This window comes from Sebastes fasciatus, chromosome 3 (assembly GCF_043250625.1).
Source record: "Sebastes fasciatus isolate fSebFas1 chromosome 3, fSebFas1.pri, whole genome shotgun sequence".
In the NCBI taxonomy this organism is placed as follows: Eukaryota; Metazoa; Chordata; class Actinopteri; order Perciformes; family Sebastidae; genus Sebastes; species Sebastes fasciatus.
Window position 1 is genome coordinate 15,172,243 of NC_133797.1, and position 14,112 is coordinate 15,186,354.

General features: G+C 41.0%; 1 long non-coding RNA gene across 2 annotated transcripts; it reads left to right on the forward strand.

Moving 5' to 3' along the window:
• The first annotated feature begins 1,582 nt into the window (after window positions 1–1,582).
• Window positions 1,583–2,675, forward strand: LOC141765285 (uncharacterized). Of its 2 annotated transcripts, none has more exons than XR_012593442.1 (3): window positions 1,583–1,655; window positions 2,216–2,357; window positions 2,464–2,675. It is a non-coding gene; the product is annotated as an uncharacterized LOC141765285 (long non-coding RNA). The 2 variants fall into 2 exon arrangements; XR_012593441.1 differs by having other exon boundaries at window positions 1,590–1,655; window positions 2,210–2,357.
• The last annotated feature ends 11,437 nt before the right edge of the window (window positions 2,676–14,112 follow it).

The following is a 14,112-nucleotide window of genomic DNA, read 5'->3' on the forward strand; positions in this document are numbered from 1 at the left end:
AAAAAACTAAAAATGATGTAACTGCAGGTTTAACCCATGTGATGCTTAAAGCTGCTCTGTGTAAGGTAGAAAAATAGAATATATCTTTCTATATCTTTAAAGTGAAAATGTGTAATACAGAAAATAAGATGCATTCAGACCCTGAAGGCTCTGACCATCTGAACATTAGGAGGAGTTGGCTACATCGTTTTGCACCACTAGGCTGCACAAAAGCACTGCGAATCTCATGGCTGAATATCCTGAGTAAACTGAAGATCCTGTGCCTGTGTGAGAGAGATTGCTGTGTGAAAAAACAGCCGGACTATAAATATGTTCATGCTAAACTCTGTCAATTTATGTTTTCCAATCGGAGCTGCAAAGAAAAAACATCAGAGGATCAGAGGAAACCATCAATTGAACAGAAAATGAGACTTTAATCCATTCAGTCCATAAAACCCTCAAGCTATTTGTGGGAGTTAAATGTGTTTGAAGTTTGAAAAAACGTTGTCATTATCACAGAAAGTGTATACAGTTCTAAAATAGCATAGGTTTCTTCATTTTTAAAGGAAACCCAGGGTTTTGTGTCGTGCTCCGAACATCAGAGGAATCCCAGTGAGCCCCGTGTGATTTTATTATTCATTGGAAGTAGAAAACCCACGCAAAGCTTTCACAGGAAACACTGATCACTGTCACACTGTTTCCTCAGAAAGTTAAGAGACACCCTTTTTCACAGAGAGAGAGCCCACTGCTAATTATAACCAGAAATAATACAAAGCACCTCCATAATAACTCCACTTTTTCATATTCATGGGGTTGTCAGTAAATTGGGGAAATGTGGAAAAAGTAGGCAACAACTTTTAAAATAAAAAAACACCCTTCTAGGCTGACCATCAACACACCATATTGTAGTAAAGAATCAGCTTAAAGCTACGGGAAACTCAAAATCATGAATTTTTAACTAATCACGTATTAATTGTGTCGCTAATCTTGCCATCGGCTCGTAGAAATGTCATTTATAATTGCCGTTTCCCTGCTGTCTTTTCACTGAACTGAGCCCTGCAGTCGCAAATATACAGAGTTATATGTTTTAAATATGTTAATGTACCAAATGGTTTTATTGTATGAAAAGTCTTGTTATTCACACAGAACTCTCAGCCATGACGAAAAAAACATTATAACTCAGTCAGTTTGTGCTGCACTTAAATCTAGCTGTGCGTTCCAATACTCATACTAACATACTAGTTAGTATGCCAGAAATAGATTTAGTATGTCCCAATACAGAGGCTTCGTCTGAAATCGCATGCAATGCACTACATACTCAATATGTGTACTATCACTCAACATGCTTTTGTGTCAGTAAACAGTAGTACACTGTAAACAATTGCTGTTAATTTACAGCAGAATTTCAACAGTATTAACCTGTTATTGCTAAAAACAGTGCTTTACTGTTAATACAAAAGAAAATCTGTTAAATTATGCTCATAGGCCGTTTTTTAACTGAACTATAATGTATTCTTAAAAAACAGCACTTTACTGCTGATCAACTGTCTAAAGTATCATGAATAACAGTTTGATGCAGTATTTTTTGAATTCTTGGAAGAGCATTTCACCTGATCTGCACATGTGAGGCTGGATCCGTTCTTTTCTTCATCCATTCCCATCTTACTGATTATTTGGTAAGTAGTAATTTTATTTAATTAATAAATCTGTGCAAAGGTTATCAGTGATGTTTCCAGTTAGTTTGCATTACAGAATATGTGCATGTCATGATAGAGGGATTCAACAGCTAGCTAGAATTTCACAGATGATTGCATATTAATCGGACAACACAAGGAGCTCATTTTAATATCTATGTATTCAAGTTAATATCTAAGTTAATGTGCTGACACATGTATTTTGCCAGTGAATTCATGCATAACGACGGTGTATACATTTTACAGTCTATGGAAGTCCCTTCAACATTTAAAGTAGCATTAAGACTTCAGTGCATGTTGGTTATTGGGTGGTAATTCAGCAGAGCAGATACAAAATTGAAGGCAAGGTTATTTACTAGCTAACTAGTGTTTTTGAATGATATCTGAAAACCACATGTTCTATAGATCAGATGGTCAGAATATTCATAATTGATCAAAAAACGGTTTCTCAACCAGTAATGCACACCACTCAACACAATTCATTTAAAACATTGACTAAAAATCCATGAAGTTGACTGAGGAAAATTCTTTCTAAGTTTCAGGTGAAACAGCAGGAAGCTATTGGCGCTGGATGGTCAGCCTTGAGGGCCACTTCATATGTGAGGGGATCCAGCCCACCTTCTTGATGGGGCTTGCTGCATTATTTTCCACCTTCTACACCTGCACGCTCAAGTTAATCTCAAGGTTAGATACTTTCAGTAAAACCTGTATTTTTATTGTGGCATTAATCTAAGTGATTCACACAACTTGATTTTTACACAGTACCTGAAGAAACACTAGCATTTTTCAGGTGCACCATAGGAATAAACCCTGAGAGAGGCACCAAGGATGGACAGGGCAAAGTCTTCTCAAAGAAAACTGGCAAATTCACGAGCTACAAGACAAGACTACAACCGTATATCCACATGTATCCACTCTGCTGATGGGACTCATGGACTTGAGTGGGACTTCATTTAAAATGGTGAGTTTACATTACATACATGATAAGAGGAAATGAGGGGTACACACGCTGATTTTGTATGTGAGAAGTTACAATGAAAGTTGTGTTGGAACTCATATATCTCTCTCTCACACAGTCAGCAGGCTACCAAGGCTGGATTGAGAGAACTGGTGTCTTTGAGTGGGCCATAAGTCATTCACTAACTCACTCCCCGACCATCGCCCAATATTTGGACTTCCACACTTATCCATGTGCCTTGTTAGAGACTGAATATTCATACTTGGACATGATGTCACATGTCTGGTGGTGTTGGTGCTCATTATGATATAAGGCAAAATATTATTTGAGAGTTTTGTTTTAACTCTATGATATAGCTCAACTGTCTGTAGCTGTTCCACAAAGTAAGGTTAGTAAGATTGACAGATGTCTTCAGAAATGCTATTTCTTCTGAAATTTGGTTTGTTATCTGTGTCAGGTTTTTGTTGGCGCTGTGTTGAACTTCATATGAAAATAAAAAGTAAAGTGCAATAAGATAAGCTGTAGATGTTCTTTTCTCACACATTGTACATGATTGTAAAAGCAGTGAATTAGCTCTGTTCTTCACTCACATGTTTTTATGGTTTGCATTCTGTGCTTGTAGCCATATAGACAGACATTTTGGGCATCATAGCCTTAATTATAGCCTTTTTCTTAACAAGTGCCTTTAATTGTATTTAGTGTGACTATTCCTTTGTCTGTAACCTGCTAAGTCGATTCATATAGGCAAAAAATAATGTTTATTAAAATGTATGTAAAAAATACAACCTAAATAGTGCATTAAAACAAATCAGTAAGATAATGTAAAAGAAAGGGGAAAAACAGCTATATAATGTATCTTTAAACAGTAAATTAACTATAAAATACTGTGAAATTAATCAAAAAACCTGTATATACTGTATTTTTCATTAACAGTACAAAGCTGTAAATTTCAGTGACAGTATAATAATGTTAATTTTACAGTAGAATAATGGCAACCCTGCTGCCAGTTCTTTACTGTTATTTTACTGGGAAATTCTTAACAGTGTATGTATCTATTCGGATGTACTGAGCAGTAATTTACGTCGTCACAGAGCCTCCTTGCCGGTTTGAGACGTGTAACCATGGTTACTTGTGCCAACCTCATGTGACCAAATGGTAATTTGTGAGAGTCAGAGTCTGGCTAGTCTACGCATAATATACTGTATATGCCTAGCAAAGTGAAATCTTATACTTACAGTTAAATTAAAGCTTTAATGATGTTACAGAGCTTTCTGACACGTCCGTTGTGAATGTTGTCGTCACTACCGCATTGCATTGTGGGATATTTATGCCACGGTAATGTTCGGCGTTGCGTACTGTAATATTTCACCAGAAGTAGCATGCATTTTGCATCCTACTGGTTTCATACTAAGGTTTCGGACATACTTAAATATCTCACATGCTATTTTAGCATACTAAATAGCATGTATGTCAATAGTATAGCAATAGTATGTCAAATGCAGAATGCCAAAAATACCATGATGTCCTAATACATCCGGTCATATTTTGCAGTATGCAAGCCAGCATGCTTTTCTGGCTATTCTGACTCCTCTGTGTGCAGCAGATATACTATGAGCATGAGGGTCAAAGTTCAAGCGGCAATGTTATGTGGAAATAGTATGTCCTAACTGTATACATACTGCATGCAACAGTACGTACTTTGTAAGGGCAGCTGCAGTATGTAGTAAAAGTAAAATGAAAAAGTATGTGATTCGGAACGTAGCCCAGGTGAACGCAATGAGCTGCTGTTGATGATAGGGAAGTCTTGTACACGATATGCGCGGCGTTCAAGTGGTTAAGTCGTGAGAACACCGCTGCTAAGCACTGCAATATTAACGTTACTGTCAGCGTCTAGAAGCCACAGAGGCTAGCAATTTAGCAAGCTAGTAAGTGGGTAACATAATGCAGGAAATGCAAAGGCATAATGGCCATTGGGAATATCAACATTTTAACTTATTATTAACTTCCATTTCTGACAAGGTCAACAAACACTTCACAACTCGTGAACTCTGAGCTTTCAGAAACTTTCCACTTATGGGGTCGTGAATACCACAAGAGGGGGGCGTTCATATGGGCTCTTCTCGTGAACACGGTAAACACAACCCCATTTGAAGGCACCAATAGTTTAGAAAGGACCACTGGAGTGAGGACCACTGGAGTTAGGGTAGAACAGTCTGTCAACATGAAGCAAAAATATTCAAGAGACATACAGTAGATGTTTTGCGTGCATTTGTAAGTAAACATAGAAGTGTGATTTTATTTCCTAGTGGGTTGCACTTTGTCAAGGTCACCTCTTGCTCCTTCAACACCCAAAGTCATCGAGTCCTTTTGGATAGCCTGAAAACAATAAAAAATTTTGGCCAGTTTGGATGGACTTCTAAAAATTCTGAGGCAGCTTTTTGCACAAAGCGCTTTGGATTGGTTGCAACTGAATTGGAGCATGCACATCTACTGACGGATGAAGGTCGTTGATGTCACATTAACATTAACAACTGAATGTTTGCAAACAAGAGAATGTAGGCTAATTAAAATGTTTCTGGCATGCTTTTGGTTTCTTGCATGGAAACGAGAGAGACTGACGACTGTTGGCTGGCTCTGCTGCTTGTGAAGAATGTCGCAGGCGTTCACTCCCTTCATGACTCATCCTCCGGACTTCATCTCCATATCGTAGTTGTTGTTGTTGTTTTTCAGCCCCCTCTCCACTTCCCTTGCAGAGAAGCGAGCCCATGCAACCAATTACTGCAACAGCAGGAGTCCGTGAGGGGGTAAAATGGAGCAGGCCAGTGGGGACATGGTAGGGGGGGGGTTTCCTCCAGTGACGCGCATGAGTCATCGTCCCCACGGCGACTGGGCTTCTGACATCACGGCGCCCTTATCAGAGGAGGGAAGCAATTCCCCACAAATGTCCTTGACTACTGATGGATGAGGCTCGCAGCACAACAAATTATGCATCATGTCCCCGAGGTGACTGGCGGCATGTAGTCAAGACCTGAGGTGTGTTGTAATTCTGAAATCAGGAGGCAGGTGTGTGTGCAGCGGTGCGTCTGTGTGTATCAGTGTGACGGACACTGAGAGTAATTGTAGTTGCAGGGAGAAGGAGGACTGGTTTGGAGGCTGGTCGGCGTCACGCCCTGACCAGGCTCCAGGACGCCCAGTCGTAACCAGCCTCTCTCTCTCTCTGCTGTGGGGTTAGTCATGCTGTCAGGATGAAGAGACCCAGCAGGCACGTAGGTCCTCCCCCACCCCCACCGCCCCTCACGTAGTCCAGCCTTTTCAGTCCTTGAACACAAAATCAAAAGCCCGGACGGAAATAGTGTGTGCGTTGTGACCCATGAGTCACACAGACAAAAGAGAATTCGTCGAGAGGTTTCAGGCAAGGTTTCTCGTTAGCAGCTTGTTCGCCAGTTTGCATTCAAGCAGCACATCCAGCAGTAGATGAGAAGGAGCTTTGGCACTTTGACACACAGCTTTTGAGAGGGCGTTCGAATTGATTTCTCCACAGTGCCTCAGAAGTCAAAAAGGCCGATTATGCCATTTTCTTCAGCACGACAAAACAATGATTGTATAAATGTGTAGTTGCTGAGGGCGTTGGGGTCATTTGAAAACTCATTTCAAGAGCCATTGTAACTCCCGGCCCTTGATCGTGACTGATGCACAGTATGTTAAAGCTGCAGTGGGTAGAAATGGAGCAAATAGGATTTAAAAAGTAGTTGACAGTAGTGCATGAGACAGGTAATGTGAAAAAAATCATGTGCCGTTGTTTCCTCCAGTGTCCTCCGGTGCTCCTAATGGCATCTGTAAGATTTCACAGACCGTAGGAAAACAAGCAATCAGAGCCGAGCTGGAGCCTGCCGTCTCTGAGCAGCTGTCAATCACTCGCGAACTCTGATCAAACGGTCAAACTAGGCAGCGCTGATCAAATATGAATCAATATTCTGTTACTGTAATGTCTATTTCTCTCCTCAAATGTTTTCAGAAACAAGTTTGTGACTCGGCCGCCATGTTGAGACCAGTTGAGGAACTACCAAGCACCGCCCACCAACCGGAGCACAGCCAATAGAAACACTCTCTCTACCTGAACTGACCTGTGATTGGCCAAAGTCTCCCTAGATATTTTAAAGCCTGAAAACAGAGGCATGAGGAGGTGCAGAAGTTTAGTTTTCTCTCAGAACACTTGAATTATTAATATTAATATAATTAATATGCTGAAAGGTTATTATGGCATTTTTGCCCAATGATGCCAAAAATGAACTGCCTATTGCAGCTTTAACACTGTTGTGTAGTAGAAAGTAGACAAGGCACTCTTTTTTCTGTTTTTTGTTGCTTGGACAAGCGTCTTGTACAGAAAATTGCTCAATGTATTTCTGTAATAAATATGATTTCTGTAATTTGAGCATCTATAAAAGTGTTTGAGGAAGTGCGGAGCAGCTTAATAACTCAACAACTGGTGCCTGTATCCCATTCACACTCCCATAAATACATTTCCTGTTTAGCAGGTGGGGAAGCCTGAGGAGACAGGTGGACCGTTTGTCAGTTGTTGTGAAGGAAGGCGGTAGAGTATGCTGTCAAACACATGCAAATTATTTCTCCTATCTCCCTCAGGGAGATTTACTCGCATATCAAGTATATTTGAATCAGGAGATGCATGCTTCTCCTTTATTATGACCACAGAAGCACCAGGAACGTAAGCTCTGCAAGCGCTTTATTACTTTTGTGCCTGTTAAGGCGAGACACAATTTGATTGAGGAAAAAAAAAAAAATGTTTCTGCACTTTTTTTCCATCTTCTGTGTTGCTTTTTGTCAAACACAAGGGACAATCGTGGTGTTTGTGATTCACCAGGTAATTCAAACACTGTCAGGCAGGCGTTGCAAGCAGACATGGAAAACTACAAGTGACAGCTGCTTCCATGTTATCAGTGGAAACCCATCTGAACCTCATTTAAGCAGGGATTCTGGCTGGTGGAGATAATTACATCAGTCACCAGTAAAATGTCTTTCTTTATCGACTCTGAGACCTGTGTCTTTCATCCTTCTCATTGGCCTTCACTGAATTTTCCGCTGAGAAGACTGGATAATGCGTTGCATGCTTTCAGCTGCGTGATCACACATTATTAACATGTTTCCACCTTCAAACATTGTGAAGATGTCCATCCATCCATCCATCTGCAACCGCTTATCCCGTTAGGGGTCGCGGGGGGGCTGGAGCCGATCCCAGCCGACATTGGGCGAAGGCAGGGTACACCCTGGACAGGTCGCCAGTCCATCGCAGGGCTGACACATAGAGACAGACAACCATTCACGCTCACACCTACGGGCAATTTAGAGTCCACAATTAACCTAACCTGCATGTCTTTGGACTGTGGGAGGAAACCGGAGTACCCGGAGAAAACCCACGCTAACACGGGGAGAACATGCAAACTCCACACAGAAGGGTCCCAAGCCAGATTCGAACCTGCAACCCTCTAGCTGTGAGGCGCCAGTGCTAACCACTGCACCACCGTGCAGCATACATTGTGAAGATGCATATTTATAATTATGTAGGCTACGCTAAAGCACCAGGAAATGAATTTGCCTTTTCTTTGGCGCCTGTATTTGACAGATTACTGTGAAGGTTGACTGGAAACACGGCTAGAGAGATAGGGAGGACATGCCACAAAGGTCTTAAAACATCTATAAGACATGGTATTGCATAATAGATTAGTGCTCTGTACGTCATAGGGACGATCCAAAGCTCTCTCTCTCTTTATAGTTTCTACAGCATTCTTCCTGGGCTCCAAATGAAGCATGTTAGTTGTCTGTTTGATATTACCTGTGTTGGCCCTTTCTGTGAAGCTACAATGTGAAGCTTCTTGACATAAAATAAGGATAATAAATCAGAAGCACCATCACCCTGTGTCTGTAGCTACCTGACGTTGTGTTTTAAGAGATGTTTCTCCATTTGCTGTAGAAGATCCTGTTGGAGGCAGAGCTGGATTGCCAACTGGGCAACTGTCCACTCTTAATTTAAATATCGTGGTGCTACAGAGATGTCCTGGCCTACACATCATATTCTACAGACTTAAACCTGCAGTAGGCAGAAAGTTTTTGGCATCATTGGGCAAAAATTCCATAATAACCTTTGTAATGTATTGTGTTGTAATTCAAGTAAACTGAGAGATAGTTAGACTTCTGAAACTCCTCATGGCTCTGTTTTCAGGCTTTAAAAAATCGCCCGTGACGGGGGACTTTGGCCAATCACAGGTCATTTCAGAGAGAGAGCATTCCTATTGGCTGTTTATTCAACGGAGGCAGCTGTCAATCACTCGCTAACTCCGATCAAACGGTCAAATTAGGTAGCGCTGATCAAATATGAATCAATATTCTGTTACTGTAATGCCTACCAGTGTACTGTTTAGCTGTAAAATTAGAAAGTTTTCTCCGGCTGGTGGGCGTGCTTGGTATTTCCTCAACTGATCTCAACATGGCGGCCGAGTCACAAACTTTCTCATTTTACAGCTAAACAGTACACTACAAGATGATTCTGAAAACATTTGAGGAGAGAAATAGGCATTACAGTAACAGAATATTGATTTATATTTGATCAGCGCTGCCTAGTTTGACCGTTTGATCGGAGTTTGTGAGTGATTGACAGCTGCTCAGAGACGGCAGACTCCAGCTCGGCTCTGATTGGTTGTTTTCCTCCTGTCTGTGAAATCTTGCAGATGCCATTAGGAGCACCGGAGGACACAGAGGCACATGATTTTTTTTTCAGATTACCTGTCTCATGCACTACTGTCAGGATATAGTGACCGTTTTATAAAAATAAAGTTTTGTAATCATATTTGCTCCATTTCTACCCAATGCTGCTTTAATTGAAAAAAGAAATCCCATTATGGCCTACTGCAATTTTCAAATTGCAGGATGAGGAGGAAATTGCAATATTTGTTTAAGGCGAAATGTGTGTCAAAATACCATTTTAAATTAGATATTGTCAAGCTGCAGAGATGTCCTGGCCTAAACCTCATATTCTACAGACTTAAGAAAACATCTTTGTTTGATAAAGATCCCCACAATAATCACACCATAATCATTTTATTATGTATTTCAATGAAAATGACAATAATGATGATAATCATTCCCTCTAGTGTAACGAATCATATCGCAATTGCAATATCAGTCAAAAATAATCGCATTTAGATATTTTTTCAAAATCGTGCGGCCCTAGTTTGTGGTAATTTGATAAATTCGAAATGTGTTTGTTAATACTGTAAGCACCACTAAATCATATTATAAACTGAAATTACAGGGACGTCCAGGTCACCCCTGCATTATGAGGGGGGGATGAGTTATCATTTATAACGGTGCTCGTTTTCTCACAACCTCTCCTAGAAGACATTCATAGTGTTGCACTCGGGTGTTCACACAAAAATGAAAAAAGACAGCTAGAGAGAGAAGTTCGAATCCTGACTCCTTTCTCACCTTCGCACAGCTGGCCAATCACAGCGTGAAGACGGTGGGAAAGTCGGATTGTCGGTTCCGTAAAGTTACATAAATGGTCGGACACATATCCCCTAATCCAAAGTGGGAAAGATGTGGAGGGAGCCTTCAGGAGCTATACTTGCAGGTTTACATGACGCATCGAGCGTGGGAGTGCTCGTCAGCGTGTGGGAGGGGACTCAAGGTGAAAAGTTGATGCTTTAAAAGCATCCGGGTGTTTATTTATCATATACTGCGCAGTATATCCTTTGTATTTTACATGTCAAAGACAGTCTTTGACCAGCTGCTTTCCACTGTGCGACTTCTACAGCAAAGAAATGCAGATGAGCAACCGCAGCAAGTCGAGGTCATACAGGTTACAGTCGGACACAATCAGTTCATACATGACTAACAACCAGCGCTCGCTACCTTCCTGTCTGTCCTCACAGCGTGACGGATGGGCGGCCATGACGAATTGCGTCCCTGCGTGGTTAAGTAGGAAGGTCCTTGTCTGCCGGTTTCGCTGAGTACCGTCTCTTTAGATGTGATTGTTGCAAAAATGGGAAGTAGCACTTTGCTGATGGGGTGATGTGTTATTTCCTGTTCTACACGCGCACACACACATCTACATAGATAACAACTACTGACACATGTAGGTGACACACACACTTCCATTGCGCTGACTCGGTCACGATGTCACTTGCCACACAGACAGGCTGCCCTTGTTGGAGAACTCAAGGTTAGCTGTGAGTATTTTTGTCAAGCTGTCGGTACAATCATGAAAGGACCGTCGACGTATCTATTCCTCTTACGCCCTCGTCCTCCTCCTCCTCTCTTCTCCCTTCTTTTCCCTCCATTTCTCTTTGGCATGATTTCCTCCTCCCCTCTGTTTCTCCATGTCTCTCTCACATGTCTGTCTGTCTGTCTGTCTCCATCTCTGCGTCACAGTAGTGTGACTTGTCACTGTCGGTCGCCTCTGGAGAGGTCACAACTGCTCAGCCTTTGGAAGACGGCCGCGGGGGTCCACCCTGCTCGCTTCACTTATCCTTGAATGTGTCTCCTCTCCTCTCATTGCTCCATCACTCTTCATCCACACTGAATGAATATGTGACAGTGAAGCATGATAGTTGGCACATTTTGAATGGGGGGGGCCAGGGAACTGGATATTATATAAATGCGTCTATCAAATCAAAGGGATTTATGGAGAGTCCTCCTGACAGCTTATGTTTGATCAAGTAGGCCATTAGTGTCAGATTATTATTTTCTTCTTCAGATGAGAAGGTAGAAAGGCCTTTGTCACAGTGGACATTTTAACCTGACAAACATGAGTGTAACTAATAACATTACTTATGGATGCATTCCATGTAGGTATTTCAGTTCCTGGATGAAAAAGCTCTATTGCTCTATTATAAACTGAGATTTCAGATGATCATTCACAGGGCTATAATGTGAATATATATCTTATAAACATTAACTGAGGTGTGGACTCGAGTCACATGACTTGGACTCCAGTCACAAATTTGATGACTTTAGACTCATCTTGACAAAATCATAAAAGACACCAACACCAGTGAGTCGTGACTTCACCTGGACTTGAGCCTTTTGATTTCAAAATACTTGATACCTTCACCCAAGCCCAAATATTAAAAAGTATGTTATTTAAAAAGTGTGCCACAAATCAATTAATTTCCTGAATCAACTAACGTTAACACTATTCATTCCCAGCAGATAGACACTTAATTCCCCAGATCCACTTTGTTTGAACCAATCAGACAGAGAGAACCATGAAGAACTGTCGTTACGTTACTAGGCGCCAGTTGGAAAAAATGATACCGAAGATAATTTATTTTTCATACAAAAACTACTCGGTGGTCAACAAAAAATGTACTGCAGTATGGAAAACGTGCGGGGCAAAAATTACAGATGGAGAAGTAAATGACATTGCATTTGGTGAAGAGCACATTATGACTTGTTCAGGACTCGTAGCTCAAAGTTTAGGACTTGGCACTTGACTTGGGACTTCTGTGCAAAGACTTGAGACTTACTTGTGACTTTCAAAACAATTACTTTGTCCCAGCTTTGCACATGAACATTCAGATTTTGGACATTAAAAAAGTAGTTTAGGTTAAGGATGCACCGATACTGGATCGAATATCGGGCCGATACTGACTCAAATAGCTGGATTGGATATCAGTGACAATGAGGCCGGTCTTTTCAGTTCTATGTTTATTTACTATATAACTTATATTATATACTGGAATTTTAATTCCTGTTTACTTTTAAAGACCAATTTGTTGCTGCTTTAAAAAGGTTTACACCTGAATTGTAATTCCTGTTAATTTTGAAGATTTGTTTACCAAGTTGCTGGTGTACGATTTATTATTTTAATGATAATTAACAATTCACAAAATGTATATCTATGTATTTATTTGTTACATTTTGTTTTACAAAGTTAAGGAAACAATGTTTAAGTCAAGCCTGGTGTTGCCTTACACATAAAGAAATGATCCCGGTCACTTCCACACAGTGACGCATACAGCTTATTATTTGAACACTGGTATCGGATCGGTACTCGGTACTCGGTATCGGCCGATACCCAAAGCCCAGGTATCGCTATCGGCATCGGGACTGAAAAAGTCGGATTGGTTCTCCTCTCCTCTGGTTGCAAAAAGAAGTCTGATTGTATAGAAGTCTATGAGAGAATGAGCCTACTCCTCACTTGATTTATTACCTCAGTAAACATTGTAAACATGAGTTTATGGTCTCAATCTCTACTTTCAAGTCTTCTTCAATACAGCATGATGTTCATTTAGTAAATTATGGTTCCATTTAGAGTCAAATAGACCATAAAGCAGGGGATGCTTTAGGGCGCGGCTCCCTTGTGATTGACAGGTCGCTGCCACGGCGATTCTGTTCATGAAAGTTCATTGTAATATTTTGGTGACCTAAAAATGTCTTATTCAGTGTTCGGTTGTACTTAGCTCCACCCTCTCGTGTCACTTCTGGTTGCAAAAAAACAAGATAGCGACGCTCAAAATGCAGAACTTGACACTTCAAAACAGCAGTCCACAAACCAATAGGTGACGTCATGGTGACTACGTCCACTTCTTATATACAGTCTATGGTTCACACCCATCAACAAATTAGTATTTCTATTTCGTATGTGCTCCGCAATTTAACATGGTCTGCTTTTTTATTTATTCTGTGTTTTACTAGATACATTTTCACTTTTACACTAGAGACCAAGCCAAAATGTCTGTCTCTGTCCACATCTCCTTTGTGTGTAACTTTCAATGTAGGGATATCCTCTAACATGGTTCATGTTCTCTACGATAACAGAAATCTAACTTCCTATCTGTGTGTCTTTCTCTGTGTGCGTACTTTTAGCGTGTAGTATTGGGACTGCTGAGGCAGAGGAAAATGCTGTATAGTTTAAAAGGGCACGGCAGGCGGAGGGAGGGACTGAGCCAGTTGCAGCAGCTGCCCTGGAGATGTCTCAGACGATAATCATCCACACTCATGTTGTTGACTCAGACTTTCAGGGCTTGTCAGGTGATGTGTGCAACCACAAGCCTGTTTTGGAGAGTGAACAGCGCTCTGTCAAACACATCATGTCACATAGTTTCTGTTCCCTCGTGAAAGATCATCGAGGATATATAGAAGTAGAACTGTTATGATTCAGCCTAATTTCTGCTAATGCTAATTACCCAATTGTTTTTGTTTATTCTCAACACAGGAGAGTTTTGTTTTAATGACCCAATAATCCCAAAAAAGTTGACTTTCCTGAACATGCAAATCTTATTTCTAGGGCAGCAACAGCCCTGCTGCCTCACACCTGGTTACGCTGTGGCTGAATCACCACCGCTACTGCACCTGGTTTGTTTTTTATGAAAGCAGATTTATGTAGCTCTCTGTGTTTGCGGTACAGGGGAGTGAGTCTGATTACAACAGCAAATATGTCAGCGCCGAGACAGGAACGCATCATGG